General features: G+C 45.6%; 1 long non-coding RNA gene across 1 annotated transcript in view; it reads left to right on the forward strand.

The window, feature by feature from the left end:
- The window catches only part of LOC102376870, a 40,086-nt gene extending 24,163 nt beyond the window's left edge, over nt 1-15,923 (forward strand). Inside the window, exons 4-5 of the long non-coding RNA XR_323886.3 lie at nt 9,751-9,991; nt 10,160-15,923. This is a non-coding gene — a long non-coding RNA (uncharacterized LOC102376870). The remainder of the gene's footprint in view (nt 1-9,750; nt 9,992-10,159) is intronic.
- Nucleotides 15,924-17,722: the final 1,799 nt, after the last annotated feature.

A 17,722-nucleotide genomic window follows, 5' to 3' on the forward strand; every position in this document is an offset into this window, starting at 1 on the left:
GGAACCAGCGTTAGCCCAGGGATAGACTGAGGCTATCAAATTCATTTTGTGTATTGGCAAGGAAATGGTCATGGCGCTTCAGCATCAGACATGGAAAAAGACATGGCGCTTCAGCATCAGATGGTTTGGCCTTCCTCCTCTGACGTACGGGTTATTTTGTGAGTACTAAAAACCGATCTCATGATTCTGTCCTGGGCCTGCCCTGTCAGAAAGGAAAGAAAACAGAAGCTAGAAGCATGAAGCAGCAAGCATTTCTCTTGACCGGTCCTGGCGTTAGCAATGATTATTGGACTGAGTCAGCAATAACAAATTGCTTTTTTCTTAGCTTCAGACTTGTCATGTGGGTGTGCAGAAGCTAACACCAGTGCACAGAAATGCTGCACCAGGAAGCTTTCTGACCTCCATGGTCAGAAAAATAAGGGAGGCAGCACACTTTCCCATGGACCCCATCCTCCTAAGCCAGTGGTTCTCAACCTGTTTAGGCTCCAGACACCTCATTAGACTCAAGATAACTTTGGAAAATGCCAGTTCTTAGTTTTCACTGTTTTCCTTTGGCTACAGAAAAACAACCGAACAATTCTTCTTTTGCAAAGAGCTAAGAAATGATGACAACAGGTCAGAATGCTATTAATTCAGTGAATTCCTGATTGAAATCTCTAGGCTGTTTTTGTGAAATGTGCTGGTATACCAAACAGTGCTGACATGGCGTGCCACCCCTGGCACGCTTGCAAGGATCCCAAGGCACCCCAGGGTGCAACACCCTTGCTGAGAATCACTGCCCTAAGCCATGACCTGTATTATCAGAGAGGTGCGTGTAAACAACAGCAGCAACCTCTTCTGCAAGAGTTTCATGCACTTATTAAGCTATTTGGTTCTAGTTTATCTCTAAGCATTTCTAAAGCATCCATCACTAATCTCCTTCCAAAATGAGCTGCCTGCATTAACTTAGGACATGATCCTGCACTAGTTAAGACAACCAGTGCTAGGGCCGGAAGGATTCTTTGCGGGAGGGCTGAGGAGCTACTTGATGAAGGTATCTGCACAACCCTGCTCAATCCTGAACTCCCAGGAACATCTATACTCTGAGTCGAGAGTTGTCCCCAAACCAACACCTCTCCCCTCCGGGAAGGTTTAGATGAGAAGCCAGACATGATAGCTCTGCCCAACAGTCACTAAAACTCAACACTGTGGAGTTTATTAACTGCACCAGGCCTTTATTGCTGCCAGGCAGATGCAATCCATGCCACAGGGAGGTGCAGAGCTCTTCCAACACTTAATCATAAAAAACATTAATCAGTAGATGAAGGACTGAAGCTGGAGCAGAGCGTGGGTATCAAGACTTCCCCAGACCATAAAGCTTTCATGGGAGAATTTAATCAGTGGAAGAAGCTGAAGGAAACCAGGGAGGTTTTTAAGAGCAACACAAATTCTTACCAGTGACTGGCCACAGATTTAACCTCTGACTAAAGGGCTCTATTTAGGAGGCACTTGGCAACTACCAATTTTGCCATGTGAGAAGAATGCTGCGTGTATTCAAACTGAGTGGTTTTAAAGGACGCAGCTCATGATTTGGGTCTGAGAAAACCAGATTCTCTGCTCAGTGGATCCAGCTGCGTGCAATCAAACACAAAGCTGAGCAGCGCCCATGTCCCAGAAGGCTCTTGCCAGTTCTTGTGCTGAGCCCAGCTCGACTGTACCAAAGATCTGAGGCCAGTAAGACTGCTAGTAATGAGAGAGAAAGAGAGAGACTTTCTAAAGAGATGGTTTCCTCCCTGGTTGCATTGCAACTGCTTGGACCATACCAGGCACTTTAACATGCAGTTGCTCTTCAGAGATCATCCTCTGCATGCAGCATCCTAGCACAGGACACTTTCAGCTTGCTTTCCCCTGCTCTTGAGAGCCTCATCCCACTCCCATACTCTTGCTCAAACCAGAAACAGAGGCAGAGAAGCTACCCCAAGGGTTCCCCTCTGCTGCCACCGTTGAGCTCTCTGGCTAGGTACAGATATTCAAATAGCCCAAGGCGGAACGGATTTAAGTTACATGGTTTTCTGTAAGCTGAATAGTCTGGAGTAGTAGCGTGCAGAGGATGCTGTAAAGACATACCCTTTGAGAAGCAGGAAGCAGAGGAGGAGGCAGGAGAGTGTTCACTGCCTGGAACTGCGGTAAATCGGAGAGTCTGCGCCTTTGCAGAGCTCAGCACAAAGGAGTAGACGGTACCATGAAGCATAATGCGCAGGGGCAGGCAAGGACACTGCTCCTGAAAAGACACTCCGAAGGAGGAGGGCAAGCTGCCCAGAAGGCGATGGAGGTCCAGTCTGCAGCACGTCGCTCACGGGACTGGGAATCTTTAGTCTCAACTCCTTCCTGCCCATTCCCTCTTGTGGCTCGCAGCAGGCTGGCTCTGCAGGGAGCAACTTGGTACCCAGTCCCCAGGCAAAGTAAAGGGCTTTGAGTGAGCAGCAGGAGTCTACTGCCCTTCCTCACAATAAAGATCACTTTGCTTGACAGAAGAAGTGGCAGAATCTGGCTGAGAGTCAGGACTTCACAGTCTGGCCCTGGACAAATTGGGAACAACTGATTTATAGGGAAGGCAAAGCAGAGAGCATCACCGCTGTGTAAAGAACAGAGGATTCTGCCCAAATAGGCCACAGGTCTAACACGTCGTAAAGCCCTTTGAGAATACTGCCCTCCATCAAAATTTCATCCATCGCAAACACACGAAAGTGTGGCTTTCATAGTGATACCACTTCTAACTTCCCCAGTATTTCTCCTCATTTCTCAAACATCTCAACCAGGCTGTGAAGAAGTCTGCTCTCTCCCTCATTTTTTTTAGAGCCATTTCCTCTGAGGAGAACAGGCTAGTATAAACTTTAGAGTTAATCTCCAAATAGTTGCCTCCAGGGCGGTTGGGGGAATTAACTTCTCTCTACAGCCTATTTTCCCATCTATGTAAGTGCACCGAAGGGAAGCCTGCACGCCTGGGAGGGGCTCAGAAACTGGCTTCTCCTCTCTCCCCTAGGTCTGGGCCAGACATTTCATAAACCGGTTTGGGCCAAATCACTTAAGTCGGATACTACATCCAACCAGATCTATTTCAAACCGGTTTCAGTCATTTTGAAAATGGTTTCTGTGCACCGAATGTCTGTTCTGTTACAGGTTTAAACCAGTTTCTGATCACTTAAGCTGGTTTATGTGTAATGTCTGTCCCTAGCCTGAAAGCCATTCAGCTTGAGGAGCAAGTCAGAATGCAGCCTGTGGCCCCACTTTTCCACGCACAACTTGCAACACTGCCAGTTTGTGAGTTGTGGGGTGGTGGACGTGCTGTATCAGTCCCAGCTCTTGGGGCTTGGTGCCGCCATGAGACCCCTCAGCTTGCATTGCCAAAAGACATTTCTAGGTCTGATTGTTGCACAGAAGAACTAGAAAAAGTGACCCTAAGGGCTGAAACATCTGTGAGCAGCTAAAAAGATCCCAGCATGGAGCACAGAAAAAACTCATGTCCCAATCTGCAAGTTGGTTGCGTGACTCCTTCAGGCTAGAGTCATATTGCATTAGTGCTTTGGGCCTCACCGTGCTGTGTCTGGCCCACCTTATTCATTCAGCTGACATACCCTGATGCACTAGTACTGCACAGCGAAGATGCAGTGCATGCTCCCAGTCTTCCCCATGCTTTCAAGCTGACTCAGTTACCAGTGCTACTGCCTTCATTTGCCAGAAACTTTTCAGACTTTACTCACATAATTAATTCTGTATGAAGCAACTCAACACCAGAGATGTGGTGTGGCTTTGGTGGGAGGCTGCTATTCTGCTGGTGAATTTAACCACCAGCATGGCACCTTCCTGTCGCTGCTTCTCAGTGAAAATCTGCCCCAACAAGGAAGTACTCGCACATGTGTCTCAGACTCCTAGGAAGCCTCAAACAGATGGCATGACATCTGGATTTTTATGTGACAGCTGGATTTCACTCTGTTAGGAGCAAGTGATCTCTCTCGGGAAGGGATTGCACTACAAGTGTTTCCACCCGGGCCACGTTCTCTTATTGGATTTAGTCATAATTCCCCCCTCATTCCATTGACTTCAGTGGGAGAAGAATTGGCCCAGGGTTTTCTCTCATCACTGGTTTCCAGCACGCAAATATCTGAGTTATTTGCAGCTCTTCCTGCAGTGGAGCTGGCTCCGATTCAGCGGCTGGGAGCCTGTTTCCAGAGCTGTCAGCTCTCTTATCATTTGCTGCTCTGATAATAGCCCTTAAACAAGCTTGACCTTTTGATTGATTTGAACTTTGACCAACATTAAACCACTTGTGCGAGTGGATGAGATCACTTATGCAGCCAGCTGCTCTATGTAACTGCCCTGCGGAAGATACAGTTTTTAAACCTTGCCTTATTCCAAGGCTGTAAAAATAGGGAGGAGCAAATTCCACCAATAGCAGTTCACAAGCTGGGCATGGCTAATCAGGAAAGAGATCTTTTGTGATCGTTTCTTGCTGTCCCTGAGGAGGGACCTTCTGGCCCATACATGCTTGCACTATAGTCATTCTTTTCTTAATAATGGGAATCTTAAGTTAAAAAAATCACTATCTTAAGTAACAAATAAATCACAACTTGCATGAAATCAAGATGATGAGTACTCACAGGGAATATAGGTTTTTAACAAAATAAACCAATAAATAAAAAAGCTATAGCTAATAGAAAAGCTTCCAGGACAGTTAAACAAACTTGGATGGAAAGATTGGTTATTTAAACACTGTGCTCTTGTCCCATTTGTAAGCCAAATTTTGCAGTGCTCTTACTTGAGAAAAAATTACCAGAAATTGAAAATAGTGAAATTGACTGGTCCACTGTCCAAATGGAAAGAAATAGAAACAAACAGGAGGTAGCAAATGGGAATAAAATGCATTTTCAATTGTGATCGTCTCTTCTTCGGCCATACTTCTCCGTCAAGGATGATTGTCTTCCATAATGGTCTTATCTGTGTGTTCAAAGATGGCTGATGAGGCCTCTCTGGGATTGACTGCAGCTCAGACATGTTTTTCCACATGGGGTGGGTGGCGCTGAGTTCTTGATTTGGTTTGCAACATGCTGTTTCTGCCACTCCTGCTTTTTCCATTTCATGTTATTGTTGTGAGGTTTCAAAGTATTGAGTTCCCTACAACAGACTCTTCCTCCATTTGGGCAGTCCTGGGTGATAGTCTCCCATGAGCTGACATCAATGTTGCATTTTTTTAAGTTGGCCTTGAGGACATCCCTGAAGTGCTTTCTCTGCCCTCTTGAGCATATGCCTTGGCTGAGCTGGGAGAATAAAACTTGCTTTGGTAGTCTGGAGTCAGACAACTGGATGACATGGCCAGCCCAGCGAAGTTGACTATCACCTCAATACTCATGGTGTTTGCTTGCAGGAGGACACTAACACTGGTGCATCTGTCTTCCCACTGGATTTGGAGGATCTTCCACAGGCAGCATTGTTGGTCTTTCTCCAACAACTTTAGATGTCTCCTGTACATTGTCCATGTCTCAGCTCTGTACAGCAAGGTGAAGATCATGACTGCTTGGTAAACCATGAGCTTGGTTTTGGATCTGATGTGGCAATCTTTGAACACCCATTTATTCAGGAGTCCAAAGGCTGCACTTTCACAGTTGAGGCGATGTTGCATTTCTTCATCAATGTCAGCCTTCTGCGAGAGATGGTTTCTGAGGTATGGGAAATATTTAGCATTCTCCAGAGTCTCACCATGGGTCTGGATTACCGGAGCTGGGGACTGTTCATTAGGAGCCTGTTGGTCTTCTGAATGTTAAGCATCAGTCACATTTTCTTGTATGCCTTGGTAAAGATGTCAAGAACTGCTTGAAGGTCTGTTTCTGAGTGAACACACACTACAGCATCATCGGTATACTGGAGCTCAATGATTGAGTGCAGTGTGGTTTTGGTTTTGGCTCTGAGTCAGCTGAAGTTAAACCATTCAGTAGTTTAGCTCCACTCTGGCTGGAAGCTTGTTGGTGGTCAGATGTAGTATTGTTGCGAGGAATATTGAAAACAGTGTAGGAGTGATGATGCAGCCCTGCTTAACTCCCTTTTTAACCTCAAAGGGATTTGTGATAGATCCATTACTAAGAACTACCTCTCGCATGCCATCACGGAGCAGGCAGAGAATGGTGACAAATTTCAGTGGACATCTGTACTTCAGAAGGATGCTACACAACGCTTCTTGACTGACAGAGTTGAAAGCTTTCATGAGGTCAAAGAAGGCCCTGTAGAGAGGTTTGTGTTGTTCCTGGCATTTCTTCTCCAGTTGGTGAGCTGTGAAGATCATGTCAGTTGTGCTTCTCGATGTCCTAAACCCACACTGAAATTCTGGGAGGAGCTTTTCAGCAAGCGAAAGGAGACGGTTCAGGAGGGTTCTTGTAATGATCTTTCCTGTGGTGGACAGCAAGGCGATCCCTCTGTAGTTTCCACAGTCAGACTTGTCTCCTTTCTTGAAGATTTGTCACAATCGTGGCATCCCTGAGATTGTCTGGGGTTTCCTCATCATTCCAGATCCTTAAGACGATGGCATGAAGCTGTGATGTGAGCTCCTCTCCCCACTGCTTGAAGATTTCTCTGGGATGTCATCTGCTCCAGATGCCTTGTTGTTCTTCAACTTCTTGATGGCTTTCCTCATCTCATCAAAGGTTGGGGGGATGCTAAGATCATCTCTGACTGGGTGTTGCAGGATGGTGTTGAGAACACTCTCATCGAGAACACAGTCTTGATTGAGAAGGTCTTCAAAATGCTCCTTCCAACAGGCAGTGATGGCTCCCCTTTCCTTGATCAGGTCTCCTCCATAGATTCATAGATGTTAGGGTCGGAAGGGACCTCAATAGATCATCGAGTCTGACCCCCTGCATAAGCAGGAAAGATTGCTGGGTCTAGATGACCCCAGCTAGATACTCATCTAACCTCCTCTTGAAGACCCCCAGGGTAGGGGAGAGCACCACCTCCCTTGGGAGCCCATTCCAGATTTTGGCCACTCGAACTGTGAAGAAGTTTTTCCTAATGTCCAATCTAAATCTGCTCTCTGCTAGCTTGTGGCCATTATTTCTTGTAACCCCCGGGGGTGCCTTGGTGAATAAATACTCACCAATTCCCTTCTGTGCCCCCGTGATGAACTTATAGGCAGCCACAAGGTCGCCTCTCAACCTTCTCTTGAGGAGGCTGAAAAGGTCCAGTTTCTCTCCTCCTCATAAGGCTTGGTCTGTAGGCCCTTAACCATACGAGTGGCCCTTCTCTGGACCCTCTCCAGGTTATCCGCATCCCTCTTGAAGTGCGGCGCCCACAATTGCACGCAGTACTCCAACTGCGGTCTGGAGGTCTCAAGGGAGTTGGTCCCTGAGTGCTCAGACAACAGACGGCATTGTTGGCACTGATGAAACCATACATATTGTGGATGTCAGTGAGATGTTGAATATCCTTAGCCTTGTCTTCTCACCATTCATTCTTCATATCGCAGGTCCTCCTTTGGACCTCTGCCTTGGCTGGTTGGAGAATCCATTTCTTTTGCTTGGAGTTGGTGTCATTTTGCCAAGCATAAAAGACTTGCACTTGTGATCAATCAACTCTTGAATCTCCCGGTCATTCTCATCAAATCAGTTTTGATGTTACCTGATAGAGAATCCAAGTGTCTCTTCATAAGGGCTGATGACAGTGGTCTTGAGGGCATCTCACATGCTGCTGACATTCTCCCATTGCTGTTGATCAGAATTCACCAATTTATCTTTGAAGCACTGATGGAAGACATCTCACTTGCATGGGTCCTCAAGTCCTTCAACGTTGATCTTCCATCAGCATTGCTTCTGCTGCAGCCATTGTTTGGGAGCCAATCTGAGAGACATAACCGTGTGGATGAGTTGGTGATCAGTCCAGCAGTCATCAGCTCCTAGCATAGCTTAGGTCAGGGGTTTTCAACCTTTTTTTTAGTCTAAGTACCTCCAGTGGCCGGACACTGAGCATGGCCGGACACGGAGCAGGGAGGCGAGGAGGGCATGCAGGCAGGTGGAACAGAGCACTGCTATCCCCCAGGAGCAGAACCAGGGTGGGGCAGGAAAACTCACCAGCTGATGTGTGGCGGTGGCAACCACCGCATGTGAGCTTCCCCACCCTGCAGAGGGGTGCCACGACCCTCGCCTCACCCCAGCCCTGCTCCTGGGAGGTGGCAGCACTCCGTCCCTGCCTGCCTGCGCATATCCTGTAGGACCAGTTCAAGTACCTCCAGGGGTATGCATACCTCTGGTTGACAACCTCTGGTTTAGGTGATGCAGACATATTTGCAATCCCAGGCATGGAGGATGCCATAGTCACTCAGGTGCCAATTCTTAGATCATGGGTTGAATTGCACTTCTGTTTCATCCAAGTGCTAGATGACCTTCTTGTAACTGCTGTTTTCATACCAGTTCCTGATTAGGAGCTTCCAGACCTCACAATCCTGATCCCATTGCCATTAGCTGGCCACCAAAGGGCTTGGGGAATATGCTGGAAGAGCTGTTTTAATGAAGACACCTGTGCATGACTTTTTGTCATGGAGAAGCTGCTGCACATCAGCTTCCACACGGCTCTTGACAGAACAGGACCTTGATGCAATGGCAGGGAGACCAAGACAATGGGAGATCTCATTCTGCTGCAGCCTTCATCTGCCTTTTAGCCATTGAGATTATAACATCTTCTTCCACTTGCCCCGCCGTTGAGGACTTGTAGACCCATGGCTGGGGGCTGGGCATATTTATAGTGGCAACCATACTCGACATATCACAGCACTGTCAAAGGATATATGTGGCTTTTTAGGAGGGAAAGCATTGCCATCTGCTGTCCTTACCACATCCTGGTGGTGTTGCCGCTATTTGGTCTGCAACTGCTTATTCATCAGAGTTATCCCTGCTTATTTCACAGCCAACCTTCCCTAAAGGTTATCTCTCTAGTTATTTACATGGTAAAGTTGGAGCCTGTTTAAATTATTTAAAAGTGGAACAGGGCCAGAGATTTCACTTTTGCTATTTATTTTATACAGAATTCAGGCATTGCAGTGAAAGATCTATTCCTACATAGGTAGGAATAACAATAATGTCTCCCTTTTGAGGGTACAGGAGAAATATGTTATATATTTGTATGAAGAAGTTACTGAGAAAAGGTAATATGGTTCATCTTATTTCTAGTGATAGCAAGTTCTGTAGTCTAAGTCCACCGCCTGGGAAAGCTCTGGTCACCCCTAGTGGGTATTCATGTTATAGTTTGGATAGAACGTGGGCATTCTAAAAAGTCGGGATAATATATGAAGAAGCGATTTCTCAGGGAGCAAGGAACAGTATTAGGCCAGAGGACACAGAATGGATACTACAGAAACCAGTACAGGGAACAGCACACCAAAATTACAGGCTCACATGACCAATGTTGCCAAGTAGGTTGGCCAGTGCAATTTGTACCAAGTGAAGTTTTCTAAGAACAAGTGCCTTCACTTCTAGAAATAATGACTTGTCATAACACTGTGTGAAACTCCCAAATGAATGCATGGCCAGGGCTGTTCCTAAGTGGATGGGGTGCAGTGTCTTGGCCTGTTTCATGTGGAGGTGTTAGAGGATGGCTTGTTGCCGTGGTCATTTGGACATCCAGCAGCACTGATAATACTGAATGAGTGATTATTTGTGTGCAAATACTTTTCGAATAGGGGTGTTTGATAGTCTAGAAGCAGCAACTCATCAGAGCACTGTGTTCTCCTACCAGCAGTGAACAGTCAAGCAGCTCTCGCAGTAAGCTGGAGACAGCACCTTGATAGAGTGGATGATCAAGGGAAGCCAAATCGGGATAACCACTGGAGTCGTGGAGCCAACCTTTTCAACAGGCATGCCATGAATTAGACCTGCCCCCAATCCATCACATGCCAAACAGTGAGGTTGCCTGTGCCCTTGCGACACCTGTGCAGCAGGTTGGCATTAGAGCAGGACAACGTGCATGGATCCCCATGGTAAGTACCAATGGCAAGGTTAAACTCTAGTGGGATCTGCTGGTGGGATCATCCCCCCTCTCTTGCACTGCCCCTATGAGCCACGTTAAGAGCTATTATGCTTATCTTCTATTGCTTATTTTCTGCAAGCCATTATACTAGACTGCTGGCACCTTTTCTTTCTGCTAGCCCTAGTAAAGAATCCACCATGGCACTTGATTACACTAGACTGCCCTTTGTAGAAGATGTTGCCAGGAGTCTTCAAGACAAGTTCAGCCATACAGTACCACCCTGGATGAAACCAGGGAGAAGAAACCTGAGGGGAATTCACACTTTACAAAGCCCATTTCTTTAACAGGGCATATGAAAGAGATAAGAGAGCCCCAAAGGCCATGGACAAGACCTGGAACAACCCTCCAGTAGTCAGGGAATGAAACATCGCCTTTTTATCCTTAGACCAAGCCCCCAAAACTAGTACTTATAAAGTGTGTATAGTTTCATGCTGTCCCATGGATTCTCTTCCCCATTCATGTTTGGAAGGTTAAATAAAGTTAGTATCTCGTAAAATATTAATGAAAGAAGGCATCGTATTGAGCCCTTGAAACATCGGACATATGTTCAATATTTGCCACTATCACCATAGTGAGGAGTTTCTTTGTGTTTAGCTGCAGTTCTCTGCTTAAAGGGCTTACCACGCACTCATTACTACCAGCCTGGCAAGCGCTATAAACCTGTCATTGTGAAGTATGATGGTTCAGAGATGATCAGATATAACTCTCAGCCCAACACGGTTATTTGAAGTTAATCCACAGAGTGCATCTCAGTTGCAAGAGTTAATGTTACCAACAATTTCTGCAATGGAAACTGTTAAATAAGCATGACGAGAGAGATTAAATAAAATGGAGTATACTACCTGTCCCTGTAACCTTATCCAGCAAATGCAAAGTGATTAGGGTATAATAGGAGGTGTCAAATCTTAATGACTGCATGAGCAGATAAAAGAAAATCTTTCGAAATCTAAATAACCTACTTTCTCTCAAGAGACTTTATGAGACCCCATTTCAAAGCAAACAAAATCACCAGATAAAATACTTTCAAGGACGTGATTATCAAAAGGAGGCAGGAGCAACTGTGCAATGTAAAGATCCAATCTGTCTGCAAATACCTGATGTCACATTAAAACCAATCTATCTAATCAGAGTATCTGAAGATCAGGCCTGTTGGTTGGATGCTTAACTAGTCATGTCCTGATTATCTGCCTTTGTAAAATCTGGCCTGAAAAGAACAAGAAGGATTTTCTCCAGAGAGCTGTGATCATTTTGCAACATCTGGGTGCAACTGTACGAAGTGTCTTGCAGATGTTTCTAAGCGGCTTGTGTTAAGACAGATGCTGTAATAGGATTGAGCTGGTTTCCTTGGTTCCTGTGCCATGGGCGGCCGTCATCAGATGAGTGAATCCCAGCAGGCTAGGAGGGTCATCACACCAGATGATCTCAAGACAAATGAGAGCACAAATGAGTTGCAGCCTGTGGCACCTCATGTCTCCTCCTGGCAGCACTCAGATTATCTCAGAACACTGGAGTTCTGGATGGCCGAACAAACAGGATTATCCTCTTCCAGGGCTCGTTAAGTCAAAACTCTGGCGATCCTATTAGTGGATCAATACAGTGTCAGTGTATTCAAGCAGGAGATTAGCCTTTGTTTGCTCTTTGGAATTGAAAACAATATAGGGAAAATGCTAATCTCCATGAAGTAGGGAGCAGAGCTCACATAGGGAAAACCGAACTTCCTTTCTATCAGCAATCTCAGTCTGCTGCCTTGTTTAAGAAATGATCAGGACAGTGCTGTAATATGCTTTCACTGCAAGAGCAATGGATTTGGGATTTAAGGGAAGGCATCCCACATGCACAACCTTTCACCCCAGTGCTTCCTATACAGTAAATTCCTGTATCCAAGCACACCATGCTGCTCTACGTAGACTTCTGATGAGGAAGCAAGGCTGATGTGTCCATTCAGCACTTCAGGTGAACTAATTAGTATCCCTGAGTGGTAAGGACCTGCCTCAAGCTAATTAGTCTGCTTATGATGCCATGCAGACTAATGCAGACTGCTTCTGGTTTAGGAAGTAGCCCACACAGACCAGTGAAGCACACATGGATGGGCTCTTCTGCCTGGCATGTAGATCTACCATGTAGTCATGGTCCCAGCACTGCGTCCAAAATACAGGAGGGATTTTCAGAGGCAGTCCTCATAGTCCAGACTATACTCCCACTGAAGTTAGTGCTTGAACTTCCAGTGGCTTCAGAGGGAACAAAGTAAGCCAATGCTAAGCGTGTTTGAAAATCCCACCCATAGGAGTCATACCCATTACTACTGGAATGCATTAGCCTTCAGGGTCAAGCATAATAGTCTGCGGCCAGCTCTTAGCAACACTGCACACCAGTTAAGAGTATAACACGTAGACTGTAACACCCAACCTACATTTGCAGGGGGATGTTTAGGTAGGTAAAACATACTAATCCAAACCATAATGTGGCTGATATGCTAGGATTATAAAAGTAGTCGCTTCATGAAAAGTGTCATGGAATAATGCTTCTAATTGATCAATACTTGGTTTTAAACCTCATCTCAAAAGATGTGGCTAGACTCACTGAGATGTGAAGTGTTGCCATTGTATAAAATGGCAGGAATTGATCTCCAGTAGTTATTTTTCAAGCACTTGAAGAAAAGCAATGAACAGAATGAAACAGCGAATATGTGTATCTGCAGGAGTACATCTAAATAAAAATAACTTGGTGTTACAGGCAGGCAAAGCTATACATTTTAAATAAATGTATCTAAAAAAAAAATCCTTCAAGAGAAGCTTTGAAGGGCATAATTAGGCATGAAAGTTACCATATATTAAATTATACATCCAGTAAAAAAAAGTCATTAGCACAGTGAGTGGACTAGTAATGACTTCAGGTTTGCCTGAGGCCACAAACTAGCAAACCAACACTCAGCCGTTCTTTCTTGGCTGTTGCTGCTGAAGGCTGGGGGCCCGACATTGCAAACTTCATCAAGAACTGCAGGAACCAGAATAAATGATTTCCTCGGCCAACAGAAATAACTGGAGCTGCCTGAGGAGTGGAATAGCACCTCCCCAGGGAATATCCTATTCCCCCATTGTCAGCAACTGTAGGGTGCCTGAAGCTACACCAAGACTTGGCTAGGCAGAGGTTGAAATGACCGGAAGAGAAGATACCCTGGACCGGCTTCATATGAGTCCTGCCATTGACTTCCAGGGTGACCCTGTGTTACGGCCTAATCAGGATTCCTTAAACATGTACACTGCAGACATTGTCTTAACCGAGACGATCGCTTGGGCATCTCCCCTCCCACTGGGGACTGCATGACCACTGCATGGGCCATCTCCCCTCCCTTTGCTGACCACGAGGGCCTTCCAGTCATCTGTGTGAACACAAAACCTCCCCATGGCAGCCACAGCAGCCGTCTTTGAGGGAAAGTAATGAACAGAAAACAGGTCTTTGTGGCTCTCTTTTAATGCTATTTAGCAGCTGGAAACAAGGAGTGAACACTACTTGGCCAGCCACCTTTCCAGAAACCGCCAGCAAATGGTGTCTGTGGACAGCAGTTTGAGAGTCAGGGACTGGAACTGGTTCAGTCGAGGATGCTTCTGCCTTGAGCAGTGGGCTGGACTAGATGTGGCCCCTTAAGGTCCCCTTCCAGTCCTACTTTCCTGTGAGTCTGCCAAGTCAATCAACCTTCATATGAAATGCTCTCCTCCTACCCTTGTCCCGGATAGCCTGGGAACAGAGGCAGGAGAGGTCATCCCAAGGCCAAGTGCGTCAAGGGCATGAGACCGAAAAGGGCGTAGGGATGCAGCACAGTTTATTTGCATAGGGCAAACTTTTCACAAGTGAACTGCATCAGGTGCATTTGCAAAGCAGACATTTGCATAAACAAATGGGACATTTACCCACCCAACCTAGGTGACTCTGCTCACAGAAGCAAACGTGTTTTGGCAGGCTTGCTCTCACAGCTGTTCTTTAAATTGGGCCAGAAGAGACATTTATAGTAAAGAAGCAAAAATCTTCCCAGAGGCATGTGCTACTTGACATCTCAGAAGGGTGAGAAGAACTACTCCAGTAACTCGGGACTGCCAGCAAGGTGGAAGACTCTCCTCCCTTGAGCAAGGCAAAGCAAAAAATAAAAAAAGGCCCCCAACCCCAGACAAAACCAAAGCTCAGCTAGTGTCCTCCCATCACAGCCCCTGCATTTGATGGTCAATTGAACCACAGCCATGGAAGCAAGAATGTATTCCCATTTATGCCTCAGCTTTCCCGGAAAAGAAATTCTGCGCAATAGCCACGGAATAACGAAGCAGAGAGAACGACCAGCCTGCTCTGCCCTGCATTCACAACACCTTTGGCTCCAAAAGAAACCCAAGGTCAACTCCAGACTTCACAGATCTTTCCTCTCCTGATAATGCTCCAAACCGGAACAAATCAGAATCAAGCAGGCACAAAACTCTAGGAAATTCTGGGATCTGAACATTTTGGCTGGAGCCCCTCTTTTCCCTGGATTCCCGTAGGCAGTGATGCTGAGGATTACGGCGAACTCATTTGGTTTCTGATTTGCATCACGGGGCTTGTCACTACCTAAAAGCTGAGTTTGATCTTGTGGGAATGCGAGTGCCTCCTGATTTGTTGCTCCACGGTCACACTTGAATAGGCTGGAGGGGGCTAGCTGCTTCCTTTATTGCAAGCCTGTGCGTTTCTCTCCTCTTCCTAGCTCAGGAGGATTTCTCCTCATCGCTTTCTTCCTGTGGTGAAATGCGAGTGGAGAAACAGCATTTCTTCACAGTGACCACAGCATTGCTGTGCATTCCCTGGAGAACGGCTCATGGTTCGATCTGACATCCAGATCTCTTATGTAAAATCAATGGCATAAACACAGCATCCCCCTGGAAGGCACAAATGGCATATGGTGGCTTTTATTCCCCACTAAGACCCTACTTTTGGCATGGATTTTCTAATGCTATTAATTAGCCAGTGGTTACATTGATCTATTGCTTAAACACACGCAGCTTTTTTCTTTTCGTTTGTCTTTAACTTCTCCAGCACTTTTATCAGTCATGTCCCAAATTGTTATTTCTGTAAGAAAGGCAATCTTGCTCCCACTGAAGACAATGACAAAAACTTCCATTGACTTCACTGGAAGCAGGACTGGGTCGATTTGGAAGCTATGGGATGCAAAGTTCCCATGGCAACTATGTTTGCCAAGTGTTATAATAAGAACATGCGTTATTTTTTATCTACCGTTCTCGAGAGTCCCAGTTTAAAGCTTAACCTTAAACAGCACTTTGTTGTGCTCACTTGTTTTTTGCAACCCATTCAATTTGCACGATGAGTCAGGTAAATCACATACACATCACTCCCTCCTCGTCATGATGCCATAATTACTGGATAAGTACTTCTGCAAAAAACCCCAACCAAACAAAAAAAAAAGACTTAATTTTATGTAGTGTCAGTAGGCAAATATTCAAAAGCAGCTAAGCAACGTAGGAGTCTATGTCCTGGTGACTTTCAAGGAGACAAAAACCCAAACAACTTTAAAAATAGGAAATAGGTTCCCAAATCACTTAGATATTAAAAAAAATGGAGGGGTAGGGGAAAGCCCATCAAGCTGAGAAAGATTTGCTGTGTTAAAAATTTAACTTGAGCTCTTCGATATATTCTGTAGAGATCCATGCCTGGTCCTGCTCTCATTTTCACTGGTGTAAAGTAAGGAATAACTCCATTGTAATTGGTTGACGAGTCTCTTGCACTAAATGCACGCACTTATCTCTGAACAGACTCTGGCGCCTTACAATACGGGTTCTTAGTCTTATGATAAATTCCTCCTGTAGGACACAGGCAATCAGGACTCGTAGTAGAGATGATATCTTTTATTAGACCAACAAGATTTTTGCCAAAAAAAAAAATTCTTTAAATTGCAAGCTTTCGGGCACAAACACCTCTCATCAGGCATTGGAGAAAAGATTATAAAAGTCCTCCTGGGCAGAAATGCAAGTTCATATTTCATAGGATTTCACAGAGGAGTCAATAGATGGAAAACTCCTTGGGGCAGTCGGTTCATAGCTAGTACGAAGCCTCCTGTGAGGATCTGTGCTGATGCAAATGACCTTGAAGCAAAGGCAGGAGCAGGATCTTGGGTTTCAGGTGGTCACAGTTGCTTCCTGCTTGGGAAAATATGAAGATTTCATTAAAATATTGGCTAAAATTCAATATTTTTCATGTGTCAGGTATCCTATGAAAAATGAACTTTCTACCCAGGGGAACTTTTACAATCTTTTCTCTAATGTCTGATGATAGGTGCTTGTGCTCGAAAGCTTGCCATTAAAGAAATGTTTTTGCAAAAATCTTGTTGGTCTGATAAAAGAGATCATCTCTACTACGAGTTCTGTAGGACACATGCATGCAGTGTATTATGAGCATGGTGCACTAGCCCAAAAAAGTCATTTTGGAACCACAGAAGTGTCCGAACCAAAGCACAGCATTTGGTTCTGGATGTAGCTGGATCTTCTCTGCTAAGACTATAAATACTATTTAAATCTGGATGTTGCTCATGAACTAAGGCCACCGACTCATTTCATGTTGGCAAATGAACGCGACACCTGAAAGTTATCATACAGTAACAGCTTTTTTGCTATTGCTGCCTACAGTGAGACTGAACCCAGAAAAAAAAAATCCCATTTCAGGAGAAGCGAGAATTTTTCAGCCTGCCAGACACCTGCCTGGAAGCTCCTTACCACTTCCACTTCCTCGCTGCAGCTAGATGATAACGTTAGCAGGAGCCTTCCAGGACACTGAGGCTAAAAACAGATAACCATTTTGACTCACACCAGAGCATTTGGGGCTACACCAAATCCAGACCTTCCATGCCATCAAGTTCAGTGGCACAGATAAATACCTGTGAATTATTCAAGTTAGCACTGTGCCTCAGCAGAATCCCAACTAATTTGACTTAATTCCCATTTAAGCCTCGTGTGTGAACAGCTGGACCCTGCCTGTTTTGGTAGAGCCATGGACCGAGCCAATGACCTGCAGGAAGCCGGTTGTCTGTTTTAAGCCAGCGCGAACTGGCCCCTGCCTCCCTGGGATGCTCATCCCTCCAGGCAGCGAGAGAGCTGCGGTTCTTGGCCTCTGTGCCTCTCCTCTGCCCAGCAGCAGGGCTTCCGCTGTGTGCCGTGCCTGCAAGGCAAGCCTTGATTTAGCTTTTCCCTGCTAAGCCGATGGTGAAACTGAGTTCTCCACCCTGGAGGGATGCTGCAGTGCAGCCTTTTCAGTTTTCTCAAAAGAAAAATCAAAGCTTTTTTTTAGCAACATTGACATGTTTGTGTGGAATATGATGTATTTTCCAAAAACACCCCATTTTCTCTTGCAAAGCATTCCCGAGAAAAATTCCCCACCAGCTCAGTTATGCTCACAGCTTAGGGAGACCAGCAGAACCAAGTGGGGAGAAGTGCCACCACCATGTTCCTATTGCAGATTATCACCTACACTCTCTATTCACCCCGTGTTGCCATTATCCACAAATAAAAAGCTCTTAGAGGAATGATTTAAAAATAATGAAAACTATATCAGAGTGTCCTGCCTGCAGCCTGTCTGCTCAACTTGCTACGTGGAGCTCGCTAAGAACCGAAATGGCAGTCCAGGTTCTGGTTGGGAGACGTTATTTATTCATTCC

The sequence above is a fragment of the Alligator sinensis genome, unplaced genomic scaffold (assembly GCF_000455745.1).
Source record: "Alligator sinensis unplaced genomic scaffold, ASM45574v1 scaffold970_1, whole genome shotgun sequence".
In the NCBI taxonomy this organism is placed as follows: domain Eukaryota; kingdom Metazoa; phylum Chordata; order Crocodylia; family Alligatoridae; genus Alligator; species Alligator sinensis.